The 19,253-nt window shown below is 40.8% G+C and overlaps 1 protein-coding gene across 1 annotated transcript in view; it reads left to right on the top strand.

Moving 5' to 3' along the window:
• Positions 1-19,253, top strand: part of LOC121141528 (leucine-rich repeat-containing protein 37A-like) — a 56,000-nt gene that overhangs the window by 11,180 nt on the left and 25,567 nt on the right. The window lies entirely within an intron of this gene.

Here is a 19,253-nt window from a genome sequence, read left to right as displayed (position 1 = left end):
TAATGGCTAAGGATACTGAGCACTTTCACTAGTGCCTCTCAGCCATTTTAGTCTCCTCTATTTAGAAATCTCTATTTAGTTCAGTTCCCCACTTTTTATTTGGGTCCTTTGGTGTTTTGGAGAATAGCTTCTTGAGTTCTTTGTAAATTTTGGAGATCAGCCCTCAGTCAGATGTGGGGTTAGTGAATATCTTTTCCCAATCTGTGGGTTGCATTTTTGTCTTGCTGATTGTGTCCATTGCCTTACAGAAGTTACTCAGTTTCAGGAGGTCCCATTTATTAATTGTCGATCTCAGTGTTTGTGCAACTGGTGTTATGTTCAGGAAGCTGTCTCCTGTACCAATTCGTTCAAGGGTACCTCCCACTTTCTCTTCTAACAGGTTCAGTGTGGCTGGATTTATGTTGAGGTCTTTGATCCATTTGGACTTAAGTTTTGTGCATGGAGATAGATATGGATCTATCTGCAGTCTTCTACATGCCAATATCCAATTATGCCAGTGCCATTTGTTGAAGATGCTATCTTTTTTCCATTGTGTAATTTTAGCTTCTTTGTTGAAAATCAGCTGTTCATAGGTTTGTGGATTAATCTCAGAGTGTTCAATTCGATTCCACTGGTCTACCTGTCTATTTTTGTGCCAATACCAAGCTGTTTTCAGGACTACAGCTCTATAATAGAGCTTGAAGTCAGGAATGGTGATGACTCCATATGTTGCTTTGTTGAGCAGGGTTGTCTTGGTTATCCTGGGTCTTTTGTCTTGCCATATAAAGTTGAGAATTGTTCTTTCAAGGTCTGTGAAGAATTGTCCTGGGATATTGATGGGGATTGCATTGAGTCTGTAGATTGCTTTTGGCAGGATTGCCATTTTTACTACATTGATCCTACCTATCCAAGAGCATGGGAGATCTTTCCATTTTCTGGTGTCTTCTTTAATATCTTTCTTTAAAGACTCAAAGTTCTTGCAATACAGGTCTTTCACTTGTTTGGTTAGCGTTACCCCAAGGTATTTTATCTTGTGTGTGGCAATTGTAAAGGGTGATGTTTCTCTGATTTCTTTCCCAGTCCTCTTATCTTCCGTATATAGTAGGACTACTGATTTGCTTGAGTTGGTCTTGTATCCTGCCACTTTGCTGAAGGTGTTAATCAGCTGTAAGAGTTCTCTGGTAGAGTTCTTTGGGTCAGTTATGTAAACTATCATATCATCTGCAAATAGTGAAAGTTTTACCTCTTCCTTTCCAATTTGTATCCCCTTGATCTTCTTTTGTTGTATTATTGCTCTAGCTAGAACTTCGAGTACAATATTGAAGAGGTATGGTGAAAGGGGACAGCCTTGTCTTGTTCCTGATTTTAGCGGAATCGCCTTGAGTTTCTGTCCATTTAGTTTTGTGTTGGCTGTTGGTTTTCTGTATATAGCTTTTATCATGTTTAGGTATGTTCCTGTTATCCCAGATCTCTCCAAGACTTTTACCATGAAGGGGTGTTGGATTTTGTCAAAGGCTTTTTCAGCATCTAGTGAGATGATCATGTGATTTTTGTTCCTCAGCTTGTTTATATGGTGGATTACATTGATAGATTTTCGTATGTTGAACCAACACTGCATCCCTGGAATGAAGCCTACTTGATCATGGTGGATGAGTTTTCTGATGTGTTCTTGGATCCGATTTGCCAGTATTTTATTGAGTATTTTTGCATCAATGTTCATGAGGGAAATTGGTCTGAAGTTCTCTTTCTTAGTTGTGTCTTTGTGTGGCTTGGGTATCAATGTTATTGAAGCCTCGTAAAAAAGTGTTTGGCAAAGACCCTTCTGCTTCTATTGCATGGAATACTTTAAGGAGAATTGGTATAAGCTGTTCGTTGAATTTCTGGTAGAATTCTGTACTGAAGCTGAAGCCATCTGGCCCTGGGCTTTTTTTTTTTTTGGTTGGGAGACTTTTGATGACTGCTTCTATTTCCTTAGGTGTTATAGGTCTATTTAAATTGCTTATCTGTTCTTGATTTAATTTTGGCAAGTGATATCTATTCAGGAAGTCATCCATTTTCTTTAAATTTTCGAATTTTGTGGAGTACAGGTTTTCAAAATATGACCTGATGATTCTCTGGATTTCCTCAGTGTCTGTTGTTATGTCCCCCTTTTCATTTCTGATTTTGTTAATTTGCATGTTCACATTCTGCCGATTTGTGAGTTTGGATGAAGGTTTGTCTATCTTGTTGATTTTCTCAAAGAACCATCTCTTTGTTACATTGATTCTTTGTATTGTTTTCCTAGTTTCTGCTTTATTGATTTCAGCCCTCAATTTGATTATTTCCTGGCGTCTACTCCTCCTGAGTGAGTTTGCTTCTTTGTGTTCTAGAGCTTTCAGCTGTGCTGTTAGTTCTCTAGTGTAACTATTCTTCAGTTTCTTCATGTGGGCACTTAGTGCTATGAACTTTCCTCTTAGCACTGCTTTCAAAGTGTCCCATAAGTTTGAATATATTGTGTCTTCATTCTCATTGAATTCTAGTAAGTCTTTAATTTCTTTTTTTTATTATTTCTTCTTTGACCCAGGCGTGGTGCAATAGCGCATTATTCAATTTCCATGAGCTTGTAGGGTTCCTGCAGTTTGTGGTGTTGTTGAACTCTAATTTTAAAGCATGGTGGTCTGATAAGATACATGGAGTTATTCCAACTTTTTTGTATCTGTTGAGGTTTGCTATGTTGCCAAGTATGTGGTCAATTTTTGAGAAAGTTCCATGTGGCGCTGAGAAGAAGGTATATTATTTTGTGTTTGGATGGAATGTTCTATAGATGTCTGTCAAACCCAATTGGGTCATAACCTCTATTAATTCCTTTGTTTCACTGTTAAGTTTCTGTCTTGCAGTCCTGTCTGGTGGTGACAGTGGGGTGTTGAAGTCTCCCACTATTAGTATGTGAGATTTTATGTGTGGTTTGAGTTTTAGTAATGTTTCTTTTACGAATGTGGATGCCTTTGTATTTGGGGCATAGATGTTCATAATCGAGACTTCATCTTGGTGGATTTTTCCTGTGATTAATATGAAATAACCTCATTCATCTCTTTTGATTGATTTCAGTTTAATGTCTAGTTTGTTAGATTGAGGCTCCAAATGATGCTGTAACGATAAACGGCACACTTACTGAAAGTAAAACTAAGTATTTATTGTAGAAATTACCCACAAGATACCAAACAAGGGTAGCTATTCATTCTTTCTACAGGAATCCATAAGTCCAGTATTCTTTGCTGAGTTTACCTGTGAATACAAAAAACAAAACACTTCTCTTTCCTTTTAGGAGGTCACTTTACCCATGGTGGACTATGAATTTGTATATGGGCTGTTATCTTCCTCCTCCTGAGATGTTTTCTGTTCTGATCGAATTTTAATTAATTTTGATGGAACCCAAACCTTTTCTTCTCCTGTGGAAACAAAAGCATAACCCCTTCCCCAACGTAACACATATCCTGGTTTCCAGACTGATGTCATAACATCCTTAAAATACACCGGTTGGTTCAGTTCAGAAGTCTTCTCTGTAGTCCAGTGTCTTTCTGCTGCAGTTTGTCCTTTTTCATCAGCATTAAGAAAATTCAACGTTAGTAAAGCATTGTGTAACCTGTGTTTAGGTGTCTTTGTTTTCCCTGGCTGTTTATGAAGCATCTCTTTTAAGGTTCGGTTAGATCTTTCAATTATTGCTTGTCCTATGGGATTGTAAGGCATACCAGTTACATGTTTTATATTATAATATTTGAAGAATTGTTCCAATTTACTGGAGACATATGCTGGAGCATTGTCAGTTTTTATTGTTTTAGGTATACCTATAACAGCCATCACCTCTAAGAGGTGTGTAATAACAGAATCAGCTTTTTCAGAAATAAAGATAAAAAGGGTACTATGAAAAAACAATATAGAGAGAGTTAGACTTTGATACCACACAGTGAGTTATTGTTTGTTTGATGGTCCTCAGGGTAGCTATTCATTTTTCTTCTGGAATCCATATGTCCAGTATTCTTTGCTGAGTTTACCTATGAAGACAAAAAACAAAACACTTCTCTTTCCTTTTAGGAGGTCACTTTACCCATGGTAGAATATGAATTTGTATATGGGCTGTTATCTTCCTCCTCCTGAGATGTTTTCTGTTCTGATCGAATTTTAATTAATTTTGATGGAACCCAAAACTTTTCTTCTCCTGTGGAAACAAAAGCATAACCCCTTCCCCAACGTAACACATATCCTGGTTTCCAGACTGAGGTCATAACATCCTTAAAATACACCGGTTGGTTCAGTTCAGAAGTCTTCTCTGTAGTCCAGTGTCTTTCTGCTGCAGTTTGTCCTTTTTCATCAGCATTAAGAAAATTCAACATTAGTAAAGCATTATGTAACCTGTGTTTGGGGGTCTTTGTTCTCCCTGGCTGTTTATGAAGCATCTCTTTTAATGTTCAGTTAGATTTTTCAATTACTGCTTGTCCTGTGGGATTGTAAGGTATACCAGTTACATGTTTTATATTATAATATTTGAAAAATTGTTCCAATTTACTGGAGACATATGCTGGAGCATTGTCAGTTTTTATTGTTTTAGGTATACCCATAACAGCCATCACCTCTAAGAAGTGTGTAATAACAGAATCAGCTTTTTCAGAGCTGAGGGCAGTAGCCCATTGGAAGCCTGAGAATGTGTCTATGGTATGGTGTACATATTTCAAACTGCCAAATTCTGGAAAGTGAAATACATCCATTTGCAAAAGTTCATTTCTGTGAATAACTTTAGGATTACAACCTGCTGGTAATGGAGTTTGATTGTAGAATGAGCAACTGGGACAATTTCTTACTATTTCTTTGGCTTGTTGCCAGGTGATAGAAAAATCCTTCTTTAAGCCTTTGCTGTTAACATGGTGTTTCTTATGAAATTCTGAAGCTTCCAACACATTACCTACTAATAAATGATCAATTTCATCATTGCCTTGTGCCAGAGGACCTGGCAGACCTGTATGGGATCTGATGTGTGTTATATATATAGGATGAGTCCTGTTTCTGATGATTTCCTGCAATTGTAAAGACAATGAGGTTAATTCTGTATTATCAGGAACAAATTCTGCAGTCTCAATGTGCAAGACAACTCTTTCTGCATACTGAGAATCCGTGACTATATTGAGAGGTTCTGTAAGTCTTTAAGTACCATGAGAATGGCATATAACTCTGCCTTTTGTACGGAGTTGTAAGGGCTTTGAACTACTTTACTTATATTCCCTGATCTATACCCTGCCTTACCTGATTTGTTTGCATCTGTGTAGAAGGTAAGAACTCCAGAAATAGGTGTTTGCCTCATGATACGCGGAAGAATCCAAATTGTTTTCTTTATGAATTTGATTCTCTCTGTTTTGGGATAGTTATTACTAATACTTCCCACAAAGTCACTGCAAGATATTTGCCAATACTCATTATCCTTCCATAAGGAGGAAATTTCCTCATTCGTTAAAGGTACAATAATTTCAGTTGGGTCTTTCCCAGTTAGTTGACGAAGCCTTAACTTACCTTTTAATATCAAATCGGAGATCTTTTCTATATATGTTTTCAATATTTTATTCTGTTTATGTGGCAGAAATACCCATTCTAGAATGATGTCTTCCCTCTGCATTAATATTCCTGAAGGGTATTCTCTAGATGGTAAAATAACCAGAATACAGTCCAGCTTTGGATCCACACGGTCCACATGTGCTTCTAATATTCTCTTTTCTACCCATTCTAATTCTTTTTCAGCCTCATCTGATAGTACTCGTGGGCTGTTTAGGTCTTTATCTCCTTTTAAAGCCATTTTAAGGTGTTTTAAATCATGCCCTTCTACACCGATAATTGTCTGTAATTGAGAGATTTCTCCTAATAGTTTTTGAAGATCATTAAGAGTCCGGTAACAATCTCCTCTGATCTGTACTTTCTGCGGTCTAATTTTCTGAGCATCTATTTTATAACCTAAACAGTTAATAGAATCTCCTGTTTGTATTTTTTCTGGGGCAATTTGTAATCCCCAGCGAGGCAAAGTTTCCTTTACTGCTTCAAACATCTTTTCCAATGTATCCTTATTTGAATCAGATAGTAATATGTCATCCATATAATGATATATTAACGAATGTAGAAATTTTTTACGAATTATTTCTAGAGGTTTATTCACAAAATATTGACACAAAGTTGGGCTGTTTAACATACCTTGAGGTAGTACCTTCCACTGGAATCTTTGTACTGGACGGGAATTATTATAGGTAGGCACCGTGAAGGCGAACTTTTCTATGTCGTTTTCTTGTAACGGTATGGTGAAGAAGCAATCTTTTAAGTCTATAACTATAATTGGCCAATCCTTAGGAATTAGAGAAGGTAATGGCATCCCAGGTTGTAGAGACCCCATAGGCTGAATTACCTTGTTGATGGCTCTAAGATCAGTAACCATTCTCCACTTACCAGACTTCTTCTTGACAACAAAAACAGGTGAATTCCATACACTAGTTGATTCCTCAATATGTCCAGCATCTAGCTGTTGCTGAACTAACTTCTCCAAAGCCTCTAACTTCTCAGATGTCATAGGCCATTGACCCACCCAGACGGGTTCATCTGTCAGCCATTTTAAGGGTAGAGCTTTTGGTTGCTCTGTAGGTTTGGCACTAGCATCCTGCTTCTATACAGCCTGTACATTTAGCATCTGTTTTCTGTACTGCCTTACTATTTTCTTTCTACCACTAAGAGCTTGTCTATAATTCCTAGCTGATACAGGAGGAATGTTAATCTGCGTATTCCATTGCTGGAGTAGATCACAACCCCAGAGGTTTATAGCAATATCTGCAACATATGGCTTTAACCTTCCTCTCTGTCCTTCTGGCCCAATAAAGTCAATCCATCTAACACTCTGTTTAACTTCAGATAGGGTTCCAATCCCTAAGAATTGAACGTTAACCTCTTTTAAAGCCCAATTGGGGGGCCAGGACTTCTGATTAATGGTAGTGACGTCACTTCCGGTGTCTAAAATGCAATTAATCACCATATTATTTACTTTAACTGGTAACTTGGGTCTATGATATTCTATAGAAGTTTGCCAAAATATATGTTTTGTATCTCCTCCTGATATAATTGATTCATCCTCTGGAGCTAATGTATTATCCAGTGCCGTATTATTTACAATGGGCAGTGGATCTTCTAATTGTCCTGGGAGAGGTTGTCCTCCACTGTCACTGGGAATGACCGGATAATCTTTCTTTCTGGGGGCCCGCTTGAGCCCCTGATCCCCTTTTCCTGGCTTTAAAGATCTACCTTGTCTATCTCTTGTGGACCAGCATTCGTCAGTCCAATGTTTTTCCTTTCCACACCTCCTGTAGAGACCAGAAGGCTGAGGCCTTCTGTTTGATGCATTCCTGGTAAAAGCATTATTTCTAGGAATGCGTTGTCTACAGTTCCTACTAAGATGTCCTATTTTACCACAGTTAAAGCACGTGGCATCTTTATGTCTGTTAAAATTCTTGGAGATTGCCTTCCCTACCCAGGCCTCTATATCCTCACAGGTAGGGTATTTGGCATCCTGGTGCCTCCTCAAGCCTGTAGAAATAGCTTCACCTACCCAAGCTCCCGTATACTGACTTTTACATTCCAGGTTCGCTGTATGTAGGACCCATTCCTCCAATAGCGCTGATCTTATTTTTAATGGCCAGATTACCTGCCTGCATTGAGGATTTGCGTTCTCATATGCCAAAGATTCTATAAGGAGTCACCTAGATTCTGGATTTGCTACTTGTACTTCTATTGCTCTGGATAATCTCTCTAAAAATTCAGTGAACCTTTCCCTTGGGCCCTGTAATACCTTGGTATAGGGTTGTATTATCTCTCCTGTTTCACAAACCTTATCCAAGGCATTTAAAGCAGCTGTACGGCATAAAGACAACATGTGCTTGTCATATGCAGACTGAACCTGTGTGTCAGCATAAGGACCCTCCCCAAGAATCTTGTCTTGGGGTACTTCATGACCGTTCTTTAATTCCTGAATCTTTAAGGCTTTCCCTTCTTGCCTCCATAAAGCTCTCCATTGAATTTGACAAGAATTTTTGAGCACTGCGGAGGCTAATTGGGCCCAGTCTTTTGGGGTTACTTTATTTACGGTGGCCCATGAGGTTAGGAGCTCTCTGACAAAGGGACAATGAAGACCATACAAAACAATGGCCTCCTTGATTTCCTTTAGATCCTTCATCTGTATAGGTTCCCATTGATAAGCAATGGGACCATTTGATTGTTTTTTTGTTGCTGGATTTTCTGTTACAGATACTGGGAAAACCATAGGTGAACGCACAGCAACCTTAGGGAGATCTTTCCAGCATTTGAGAAGTGTTGGGAAACTCCTGTCCTGACCTGTTGCCTGTATATCTGATTCTGAAGTATCAGATTGAACGTCTTCTAAAACCTGCAGTCTATTCATCATTGTTTCTCTGAGCTCTTGAAGTTCTTGGGACAAATAATTTTCTAAGGACGTCATGGAATCTTTCATTTTTTTGCATTCATCATTTACACATGATTCCAAATACTTAATATTCTCATCCTTAGAAAGTACCTCAATGGCATGTAAACTGCCTTCCACAAATGACATTCTATCAGTTAGTTTGTCATTGCTCTCAGACATGGAACAATTCTTTTCTGTTAGCATTTCAATCTTATGTTCCAGTCTTTGTAGATTGCTAGTGAAATCATGAAACATGGAACAATTTTGTTGGTTAAATGTTTCAACATTATGTTCCACTTTTTCTATTCTATCTGTTGAACACATTTTTCCTGAAAGTAATTCAATGTTGTGTTCCGTCTCTTTAAACCTGTTTGTCAGACCTACATTATCATTTTTAATATCCTGAATATTTTCTACCAACCCTTTCTTACTATCCTGCAAGGAATTTTGCATTTCCTGAATTCTTTGTATTAGGATTTCAAAACTATCCTGCAATGACCGTATGACCTGTTTAAGTTTCATCCTATTTTTGAGCCATTTCTTTAGCAAAATTATATTGATTATGAAACTAATAATCACCATCGTGGGCAGGTCCTCAACCCTTTCTAAAATCCCATCCATACAAAAAACAAGAAAATTCTTAATATCCTGCATCATAATGTTAGCTGACATTGTATAAAGCAGTTAAGTTTGTTACCAGAGGAGTTTTATTCAGGCCGAAATCAGCAGGCTGCCAGCGAAAGAGCACATGGCCGAAGTCAGCAGGCCGCCAGTAAAAGAGCACATGGCCGTGAGAGATATCTCGGAATACCACCTAACCTTACCGACAGGTAGAAGGTGCTGGTTCCCGATGGCAGGAATCGTGCCTTGCCGAGCGAAGTGGTGAGGAACTTAGCGAAAGGAGAGTCCACGTGTGCCTGGTCGGGCCGAGGAGCAGCCACTTTTCTGGGCGCCTGGATCCGGATTCCAAAACTTCTGACACCAAATGAAGCTCCAAATGACGCTGTAACGATAAACAGCACACTTACTGAAAGTAAAACTAAGTATTTATTGTAGAAATTACTCACAAGATACCAAACAAGTAACCCAGATGAGCCCAGTAGTTTTCCGCTGCCGAACCGGAAGCCGAAATCCGGGAAAAGAGACCAAGACTTCCTTTGTGCTGTCTTTTATGCCTTCCCCCATAACGCCCCCTAGCCATGCCCAAAAGTGGGCCTGGCTAGTGACGTAGTTCACCGCCTACGTACGTTTATGCCTTTATGTCTGTCTGTATACGTCTTTAGTCATGCCTAAAGGGGGTGTGGTTAGCGGTGTGGTAAACCACTCTTTTATACCTCAACTGTATGTGCCTCTAAGTCACATGGTTAATGGCGGCATCCAGGCTTCCTCCTACAGTTAGATATTAGGATTGCTACCCGTGCTTGTTTCTTGGGGCCATTTGATCGGAAAATCTTTTCCCAACCCTTAACTCTGAGGTAATGTCTATCTTTGAGGCTGAGGTGTGTTTCTTGTATGCAGCAGAAGGATGGGTTCTGTCTTCGAATCCATTCTGTCAGCCTGAGCCTTTTTATGGGTGAATTAAGACCATTAATTGATGCTGCAACGATAAATGGCACACTTACTGGAAGTAAAAAGTAAAAGACAAACAAGTAACCCAGATGAGCCGTGTAGTTTTCCACCGCTGAACTGGAAGCCAGAAAGCCAGAAAAGAGAGCTAGACTTCCACTGTTCAGTCTTTTATACCTTCCTCCGTTGCCCCTAGCCATGCTCAAAAGTGGGCCATGGCTAATGACGTAGTTCACCACCTATGTCCTTATACGTCTTTAGTCATGCCTAAAGTGGGTGTGGTTAGTGGTGCGGTAAACCGCCCTTTTATTACCTCATCTGTATGTGCCTCTAATAAGTCACATGGTTAATGGCGGAGCACTGTTTCCTCCTACAATTAATATTGAAGGATATTAATGACCTTGATTGCTGGTTCTCGTTTGTTTTGGAATGGTTGTTCTTGGTGGAACTGCATGTGGATTTCCACCCCTTTTCTCTTTTGGGTATTGGTAAAGTGGGATTATCTATTTCCTATGTTTCTCTGGTTGTAGGTAATGTCTTTGGACTGGAGTTTTCCTTCCAGAACTTTCTGTAGAGCGGGGTTAGTGAATATGTATTGTTTAAATCTGGTTTTGTCATAGAATATCTTGTTTTCTCCATCTATAGTAATTGAAAGCTTTGCTGGGTATAGTAGTCTGGTCTGGCATCCATGGTCTCTTAGTGTTGATAGAATATCTATCCAGGACCTTCTGGCTTTCAGAGTTTACATGGAGAAGCCAGGTGTAATTCTTACAGGTTTGCCTTTATATGTTATTTGACCTTTTTCCTTAGCTGCTCTAAGTATTCTTTCTTTATTTTGTATGCTTGGGGTCTTGATTATTATGTGGTGAGAGGACTTTTTTTGTGATCCACTCTATTTGGTGTTCTGTAAGCTTCTTGTACCTTCATTGGCATGTCTTTCTTAAGGTTTTCTTCTATGATTTTGTTGAATATGTTTTCTGTCCCTTTGAGTTGGGTTTCTTCACCTTCTTCTATACCTATTATTCTTAGCTTTGGTCTTTTCACGGTGTCCCATATTTCCTGAATATTTTGTGTTAGGGATTTGTTGGACTTCAGATTTTCTTTGATTGATGAATCTATTTCTCCTAGTGTGTCTTCAACACCTGAAATTCTCTCTTCTATCTCTTATATTCTGTTGGTTATGCTTGCATCTGTAGTACCTGTCTGTTTCTCCAGTTTTTCCATTTCCAGCATTCCTTCAGACTGTGTTTTTTTTTGTCTCCATGTCAGCTATCAATCCTTGCATTGTTTGAATTGTTTCTTGTAATTTTTGCTTCATGTTTTCCTCCCTTTCTTCCATTTTTTGAAATTTTTGGTTTGTTTTTTCTTCTATTTCTTGCATTTTTGGTCTATTTTTTCTTCCATTTCTTTAAGGGATTTTCTCACATCCTCTTTGAGGGCCTCTATCATTTTCATGAAGGTGTTTTTAAGGTCATTCTCTTCTGCTTCATCTGCCTTGGAGTGTTCAGGTCTTACTGGTGTAGAATCTCTAGACTCTGGTAGTGTCATATTTGTTTTTCTGTTGCTGAGTGTGATCTTATATTGCTTTCTCCATCACTTTTTCCAGTGGGCATAGAAAAAGTCTCTTCCTCTCCTGGTGGGTAGGCGACCAGGGTTCCTTTTCAGTGGGTGCAAGCAAATCCAATAGTCTCTGGCCTCTGCTCTCTGCCCTCTGCTCTGGGCTTGGGTGGAAGTGGAGCAGCTCTCTCTGCAGGCTCCTGGTCGCTTGGTCGTCCTTCTGCTGGGGGGGGAGTCAATCTGGCTGCAGTTCCCAAGCCAGGGGATCTGAGAGAGGGCGAGCAGGAAGAAATCGGGTTTAAGATAAGGACCCGGTGCTCACCTCTGTCCTCTGCCCCAAGTGTGGGCAGGAGTGGCCCAGCTCTCTCTGCAGGCTCCTGGTAGCTTCCCATTCATTCTTTTCCAATGAAAAAATTAAGGCACAGGAGGCCAGGAGACTTGTGTAAATTATAGGACATGGTCTGCTTTCCTAGTCCTGACCTTCAGCACAGACACTACAAGTAACACCACTCAAGTTAGGTATCTTCATGGGGCCACAGGGCTGTGGCTCTGATGTGTGATGCTTTTGGAAACTTGTGAGTTTCACTCCCATTCCCTCTCCCATGCACAGTTAGTTCCCAGAGAGCAAAGATTAACACCAAGTCCTCCAAGGAGCAAAAGGGATAGTCACTTCCTCGGAAATATAAAGCAGAGGGCCGGGCGGTGGTGGCACACGCCTTTAATCCCAGCACTCGGGAGGCAGAGGCAGGCGGATCTCTGTGAGTTCGAGGCCAGGCTGGACCGACAGCCTCCAAAACAATACAGAGAAACCCTGTCTCGAAAAAAAACAACAAAAAAAAAGAAATATAAAGCAGAAAATTCTGAAAATTTTCCCTGGTACTTCTCTCTCCATCCATCATCCAGAACATTATTTTTCAGGAAGTATATGCCTCTGGAGTCATGGGTTATCTGTGGGCAGGAAGCACCTTTGCAGCATGGGATAAGATGGCATCTGCATTAAGCGATATGGTTGAAAATACTCATAAAGAAAATATGTTGTTCTAGCCTGGTTCTATATAATACTTTTCTTCCTCAAAAAGAAAGTTAATTTTGTTAGCTTTTAGCTAAAACTCTGTTTGTCAGGCATTGTAGCATATGCCTAAATACCAGCAGTTGCACTCAGGAGACAGAGGCAGGAGGATCATAAATGAGAAGCAGCCTAGGCCTAATAGGAGACTCCTGTGTCAAAAACCCCACTTTGTGTGACATCCCATTTCCAGGAGGGCATCATAAACTCAAGAGGAAATTTCTGCTCTGAATCTGACTTTGGGTGTCTGTAACCTGTCTGACAAGTCAGAAACCCAGATTCACAGTCAGTTCCCATTGGAAGAAGGGTTGGGATGTCTGTGGATGCTCTTTGTAGCAGTCTCCTGTCTCCAGCATAATTTGCAGACTCCTAACTTTAGGAAAGGAACCAGAGAGTCTGCTTTTCAGGCAGAGAAGCATGGATGGTCTGTTGGGAAAGACTCATGCAGGAGACCCTGACTTGTCATCTCTAGTTTGTGTCCATCTTTGCAGAAAGGGAGTTTGCTTCCTGGTGATGAGAAGAGCAGAGCTAACTGCTCTGATTACATTGATATTCACATCATGTGATCTGAATGGAACAGAATTCAGTTACTATCATAGATTGGCGCAGTGAAGTAGGCATAGTGTGTGCTTGTAGGCCCAGCTATTCAGATGCTGAGGCAGGAGGATGTCTTGAATGCAGGAGTTCAAAGCTGACCTAGACAGGATAATGAGAACTTGTTTAAAAAAAAAAGCTTGACAACAGTGAACACAACCTACCAAATGTGTACTAGAATTTGGACTCCTTTATTAGGATCCAATACCCAACTCTTTGTAATAGATAAGGCAGCTTTCTTAAGGAAATATTTCCCATGGTAGGACACAAGCTTCCTGCATCTTTTTGAAGACAAGTTGCCAAGGGAGAGAACAGGAATTCTGTGATACATCGCACACAGTTCCTGTAGTGTTTTTATGTTGAAGCTCTGTCTTCCTTGCATTACAAAGGTCTGTACAAAGGTCCTCAACTGTGGTTTTGTCTAGAGTTGAACGGAGCCTAAACTCAAAGACTTCTCATTGCATAGGCTCTGCCTAAGTCCTACTAGGAGTTTTATTTAGCAGCTTCTATATTAATAAACTCTGCGTATTATTATTAGAGGACTTTCCCAAGATATGATAAGGTCAGGCCTCTCAAGATCCATATTCACCCCTGCTTTCAGGTACCTACTTGGATACAGCTTCCATGTTAGTGACAAACACTGAAAAAACATGTTAGCAATACCGTCAGGGTCAGATGATCTTGAATTTCAAATCCAGGTCAAAGACACACCAAAAGCTCATTGGTTAAGTACCATTGTTTTATTGACAGTAGGAATCATGCCTCTTTCATATGACAAATGTTACAAAAAAACAGTAGTGTTAAGTGTATTTTCCACACCAACTTTAAAGTACTTCTCCTTCATTTACCTATATAGGTCCAGATCAGTGACTTGTTTTCAGAACTCCACTTAGTCACTTCCTTGTTATTAATAATAAGCTCACTGAAGGATTTCACTAGACCAAAGAGCTACACATCATTCAGACTGAGAACATTCACATGATAGTTGTCTATAGCCCATCAACACTGTGCCAAGAGCATAGCCCTGAAAGACAACCAAAGGAAAATTCAAGTTTTATCCCTACTGAAGTGTCTACCCACTATTAAGAATGTGTTAAGAATGTCCATGGTGGTGGCACATGCTTGTAATCCCAGCATTGGGAAGGCAGAGGCAGGTGAGCTCCAGGACAGCCAGAGTTGTTACACAGAGAAACTTTGTCTTGATAAAACAAAAAAGAAGAATATCCATGAGGTAAATGGACATAAATTGACTCATGGGCCCAGAAATACCCCAGTGCTTCCTTCTAGCCTCCTAGCATTGGTTTCCTATAGAAACTATTCATGTCTAAAAGTTTGCTCCTGGAGCTGGAGAGATGGCTTAGTGGTTAAAACACTGATTGCTCTTGCAGAGGGCCTGAGTTTGATTCACAGTACCCACATGGTGATTCACTAATGTCCATAAACTCCAGTTCCAGGGAACTCAATGCACTCTTCTGATTTCCATATGTGGTGCAAATACATACATGCAGGCATAATACTCACATATAAAATAATAAAAATATTGATAGTATTAAAAAAAAAGTTGCTCCCTTTAGGTCCTGATCCTCCCTTTGGTTTGCACAGGATCCTGGCAGCTGACTTCTCACATTGACAAGCACAAACATTAAAGAGGAAAACAGCAACTCAAGTCTGTTCTTTGGGATGATCTAGACAAGATGTTTAATTTGTAACCATTCAGCAATTTTTAGAGGGTCACATCACAACATTGTGATACCTTTGCTCTCTCTGTGGCATCCTATCCTTCCCACTGGTGTGAGAAGGCACCTTCTCCTGCAGTCCTAGTAATTCTCCCCTGCCTATAACAATTCTTTGATACCTACGTCTATGAGATGTTATGTTCCAGGCACTATATGAAATACTAAAACAAATTAAATAATGCCATGAAGCTCCTTCAAAAATAGTGGGTATGTAGTACATATTCAAACATGTCACTATTTTCACTTTCCCAAAAACTCTTGCAGTGAAACCATTATTGTCCACATTTTGTAATTGATAAAGTTGAAACTGAGAGATGTTGGCTCACTTGTCTATGCTCACATCATTAACAAGTGGCAGAACTACTAAACAGCTTCCCCCAGCTTTTTGTACATTGTATCTTTTGTTTTGTTTTGTTTTTAGAGACAGGGTTTCTCTGTGGCTTTGGAGGCTGTCCTGGAACTAGGTCTTGTAGACCAGGCTGGCCTCGAACTCACAGAGATACACCTGCCTCTGCCTCCTGAGTGCTGGGACTAAAGGTGTGCGCCACCACTGCCCAGCTTGTGCATCGTATCTTATATGAACTTGACTCCTACTTCTAATAGCACCTTTGGTGGTTTGAAAGAAAATGGCCCCCAAGGGGAGTGGCACTATTAGGAGGTGTGGCTTTGTTGGAGTGCATTTGGCCTTGTTGGAAGAATTGTGTTACTGTGGAGATGAGCTTTGGGGTCTCATATATGCTCAAGCCACATCTAATGACTTAGTTCACTTCCTGTTGCCTGTATATGAAGATGTAGAGCTCTCATCTCCTTCCCTAGAACCATGTCTACCTGCATGCTGCCAAGTCCCACTATGATGATAATAGACTAAGCCTCTGAAACTGTAAGCCACCCGATTAAATGTTTTCCTTTATAAGAGTTGCTATGGTCATGGTATCTCTTCACAGCAATAAAACCCTAGCTAAGATCAGACCTATGAAGCAGAGAGCTGCATTCCCTCTAAGAAATTCATGCTTGCCGGGCGGTGGTGGCGCACGCCTTTAATCCCAGCACTTGGGAGGCAGAGGCAGGCGGATCTCTGTGAGTTTGAGGCCAGCCTGGTCTACAGAGCAAGTTTCAGGACAGCCTCCAAAACAATACAGAGAAACCTTGTCTTGAAAAACCAAAAAATAAAAATAAAAGAGAAATTCATACTTGTAGAGCTCCTGAGCACACTAGTATCTGGCATCCCCAGAGTTCCTGCCCCTCGCCCATTGTACATACAAAGTCACTAGTACTGAACCACCTTCTTTGGCCATGCCCCTTCTAGATACCTTTGAATTCTGGACTTCTTGATGAGGAAAATGTTACTAAAAGAACTCGGGTCTCAGGCAGTCTTAATTCACATCTCTTCACTAGGAAAGTACAGAGCCAGAGTTTGAACACAGATCTTGCTGGCTCAAGCCACCTTTGCCTGTTCTTCATGGCCATCTTTCCTGTCACAAGTTTAAGCACTGTGGGGCTCTTACCACCATAGTTAAGATGCAGGCTCACCATTTTTTATTTCTTGGAATCTACTGGTGTAACGCATGATTCCTACACTGAGGAGCTTTACACAGGGAGGCATGCTCTCATGCTCATGGACCTTGCAGATGAAGAGAAGAAAGGATTTCTCCTCTCCTCACACACTTCATGCTTGTTGGAGCAGGGTCTCGGTCATCTGCTTATTTCTCTGGCCATCTTCTAAGGAACCCATTTCCTGCCTGCCTTTGGGATTCTGGTGTGGGTGCTTTTGGAGGCAGCATTAGCTTCCCCTTCTACCTGTGCAGAACTGCAAGATCAGCCGGGGGTGAAGTTCCTCGGGTATTCTTGGGTTGTTTCCCACCTAGGCTCGAGCATGCACACGTGTGCATGACTGTTGCCCAGCAGATCTCTTGGGGTCTTTGTTTCCCAAGCTCACTCTGAGCATCTCACAGCTCCTGTGGACATCCTATTCCTCCGCTCTCCTGTCAGTCTCACCGCACAGGCACTTTGTTGTCCCACTGTCCTCAGCTACAACACTTGCCTGCAGTTGTTTTCCAAAACCATCTTCTGGGGAAGTTTCTAGAACCAGAGAGCGCTCAGTCAGGTCAAAAACAGAGAAGTCTAGTCTCAACTAGGGGCCACTGTTGCACAAGTTCTAATTGGTCTTAATAATAAAAACCTGGAGTCAGATATGGGGGTAAATGCTGAAAGATCGGAGAGACAAAGGAGCAAGCCACAGCCATACCTAACCTCGCCAACATTCCAGCTGAAAAGAGAGCAAGCTCCTGTCTGCTCTCACCGTACATCTTCTCTCTGCCCAGCCATCTCACATCCTGTCTGTCTGTACAGACCTCCACCCCCATGGTTAACCAGTGGCTAGCTCCACCCTCTGATCTTCAGGCAAGCTTTATTTGTTAGAGTACAAACAAGATATCACCACAGGCCACCAATTTCCTGGGGTTGAGGTTTTGCTGAAGCAAAAGCTCCATTCTGTGTCCTCTAGTGTGGGGCTGTGGGCTGTTTTTAAGGTTACAATGGAGCTAAGATGAGAAATGATATAGAGCAAATTAAAACAACACAAATCTTAGTGTTCTTATAGAAATTGAAGTGGTTTTTTTTAATAAATAATTCTGGAGTGTGGCAAGCCTTTGGTTAAATTTCCACAGTTTGATAATTCATTGTTTTATGGAGGGATGAACTCTGATGTCTTCACTCAACTGTTTTCATTGACATCAACATGTTAAAATGGTTTTTAATCTTTAAAGTCTCGATGACAATGGGCTAATTAAATGTTAATAATGGGACATGATTAGGGAAAAAGAATAAAAGGAAAGTATAATTCTTACAGAAGCATTCGCAAGTGAGTACATGAGGTTTAAACAGTTAACTTCTAAGTCTGTCATGGCAGTGCTCATGTCAGTAACCCCAGCACATGGTAGATAAGGTCAGGAAGATCAGAAGAACAAGGTCATCCTGAGCTGTATAGTGAGTCTAATAGTTAATACTATACAGACATTCTTAAAATTTGTATTTCAGCTTTGTAATCTTATTTAGTTTGCATATGCTATGGTGTTAAGTGGAAGACACTGGGTTCAGGGACTGAAATATGGTTGCCAAGCTGGCAGTAAGTCCTCTACCTGCTAGCTGCCATTTGTTCCATCTAGCCAGCCCAGAAAATTGTGTGTCGGGGGGAAGGGGGGGCGCGGGGTGATTTGGGTTTTTGTTTGTTTGTTTGTTTGTTTGTTTGTTTTTCTGAGTCAAAACGCTTTATTCAGAGACTTGGGGGAAAAGGCTGGGGAGATCCACGCAGTCCCTGTCCTCCACTGGGCAGATCTCGAGTCTACCTGCCGCTTGAAAGTTGTGTTTCTAAAAGTTTTCTAGAAAGAACATGATCAAATGCCGTGTGGTGATGACACATTCCTTTAATCCCATGGGGCACTTGGAAGGCAGAGGAAGGCAGATTTCTGTGAGTTGGAGGCCAGCCTGGTCTACAGAGGGAGTTCCAGGACAGCCAGGGCTACACAGAGAAACCCTGTCTTGAAAAGCATAAAGAAAAAAAAAGAATACGATCAAAAATATTGTGTGAGCATAAACTGTGGCTGTACCTCAGGAAGAACACATGCCACCTGTGCATGAAGTCCTAGGTTCATTCACCATCACTGTCAAAAACAAAAATAAAAGGAAAAGGCGATGTTAGGTGTGGAGATAGCTCATCAGGTAAAAATTCTTGCTGCACAAGCTGGATGACCTAAATTGGATTCCTGGAACCCAGTGGCAGGAGAAAACAGATTGACACAGATACAGGCTTACTCAGTCTGTGCTGACCAAGAACACAAGTGAGAATATGTGATGGAGGCTGGTTGTGATATGAGCCCAACTGTGGCTTCTCTAACAGTCTTCTATTTCTCCCAAAGCCAGGGAATTAATGAAATAACTACAAATTATATTATATTTCTAAAATGGAAAAGCACATTGAACTATGGGCAACATTAAAAATAGCTTCCCTCGACGGGCATTAGTGGTACATGCCTCTTTAATCCCATCACTCCTGAGGCAGAGGCAGGCAGATCTTTGTGAGTTCAAGACCAGCATGGTCACCAAGCGAGTTCCAGGACAGCCTCCAAAACAATACAGAGAAACCCTGTCTCGAAAAAAAAAAAAACTTTGCCTCACCTTCCTTGCTGGGTGGTGGTGCACACCTCTAGTCCCAGCACTAGGGAGGCAGAGGCATGTGGATCTCTGTGATTTTGAGGCTAGTCTGGTCTACAGGGAGTTCCAGAAC

Source organism: Mesocricetus auratus, unplaced genomic scaffold (genome assembly GCF_017639785.1).
Source record: "Mesocricetus auratus isolate SY011 unplaced genomic scaffold, BCM_Maur_2.0 Super-Scaffold_100007, whole genome shotgun sequence".
Classification (NCBI taxonomy): domain Eukaryota; kingdom Metazoa; phylum Chordata; class Mammalia; order Rodentia; family Cricetidae; genus Mesocricetus; species Mesocricetus auratus.
Note: the sequence above shows the minus strand (reverse complement) of the source record. Positions and strands in the feature narration are given on the sequence as shown.